The 1,574-nt window shown below is 42.6% G+C and overlaps 1 protein-coding gene across 1 annotated transcript in view; it reads left to right on the top strand.

Annotated features, from left to right (window-relative positions):
• Window positions 1–1,574, top strand: part of LOC111959251 (retinitis pigmentosa 1-like 1 protein) — a 37,457-nt gene that overhangs the window by 24,260 nt on the left and 11,623 nt on the right.

The raw sequence follows: 1,574 nt of genomic DNA, 5'->3' as shown, positions 1-1,574 counted from the left end.
ACAAACACACACCACTCCAACACAACAACACACACCCACACAACACAACTACACACACACCCACACACATACACAACACGGACACACCAGAGTGCGCTGAGCTATGACTGGTGAAACAAAAAACAAACAACCCCCGGATTCTTAGTCTCATCGCTATCCACGGTTACATAGAGCCGGATCTTAAGGGAGTTCCCAATCCCATATTCCAACTAGTACCCAAAAACCAAAAGAGACAGAACAAAAAAAACCCAATCACTGAAAAAACAGCAAGAGGAAAAACACAACCGACAAAAACACGTGTGTGAGATAGGGGGGCATTTCCATTTGGTGGAACACTGGGGGGGAAACCCAAAACCGTTCATTTTAATTGTACTTGGTTTGGGATCTCTCCATCTGTTTCTGTATCTGTCTCACGCTCATTTGCTTTTCCAAGAAAATATGTCATAAATCTCCTCAAGGCAGCTTCAGTGCTACAGATGGCTCCTGCCAATAAACAAATGTGTTTGAGCTTAACCCATGTCCCTTCCACCATCCCTCCCATCAACATACACACACAGAACAAGTATACAGATACACACACACATACAGCACCTCCTTGTGTGTAGCTAATACATAGTGTTGACGTGGCTGGGATGACGACACACTTCACGTCCATGTTTCCATGACTCCTGCTGAGGGAGACTGTGAGGGAGTCTCCTGTGTTCAGATGAGAAACGTATTTAGCTACACACAGCCAAACACTGCCACAGAAGCTGGATGCTTTTAGTGATACAAGCACAATGTTTTTACCAACAATATCTTCATCACAGTCTTCATCAGACCATGCTTGTTGCAGCACACAATGACATCCAGCACTGTGAACAACACACGTGGAGGAGAGAGAGCAGCTAGAGAAACGCATGATATTGGGAAGACCAGGCTTTTCTTTTCGTCGTGCTTCCTCTCCCATGCATCTGAGGTCCTTTTTTACACAGAGCCGTTACAGTGTCTTGTGTGCTATGAGCCTGTGTGTATACTGTACAGGTTTTATCTAGTCCATGAGAGCCTCTGAGGTGTAGTATATGAGAAGTTATGAGAAAGAGGAGTTTGGCACACGTTGATGAAGGTGCATATGTTAATGAATTGTATGGAAAATCTTCTAATAAAGGTTGCCTTGGCAATGAGCACCCTCTCATTATCTCAGATTATCATTTATTTCCAGCAGAGATGGGAAAAAATAGAGGGATTGAATCGCCATGCGTCTTAGTTCTTCCTACCGGCCTTTATGTGGTTTGTAAGCTCATGCTTGCCTGCAGGAAAGCTGATTACACACACTTTGTTTACATTCCTGATGGAAAGAAGATTATAGCTTTTGTGTTGTAACCCTTTATAGTGGTTTCATTGTAAGAACTTCTATGTAAGTATTGCCGTATCTCTATATACACTGCTCGAAAAAATAAAGGGAACACTTAAACAACACAATGTAACTCCAAGTCAATCACACTTCTGTGAAATCAAACTGTCCACTTAGAAAGCAACACTGATTGACAATAAATTTCACATGCTGTTGTGCAAATGGAATAGACAAAAGGTGG

Source organism: Salvelinus sp. IW2-2015, linkage group LG36, assembly GCF_002910315.2.
Source record: "Salvelinus sp. IW2-2015 linkage group LG36, ASM291031v2, whole genome shotgun sequence".
In the NCBI taxonomy this organism is placed as follows: Eukaryota; Metazoa; Chordata; class Actinopteri; order Salmoniformes; family Salmonidae; genus Salvelinus; species Salvelinus sp. IW2-2015.
Note: the sequence above shows the minus strand (reverse complement) of the source record. Positions and strands in the feature narration are given on the sequence as shown.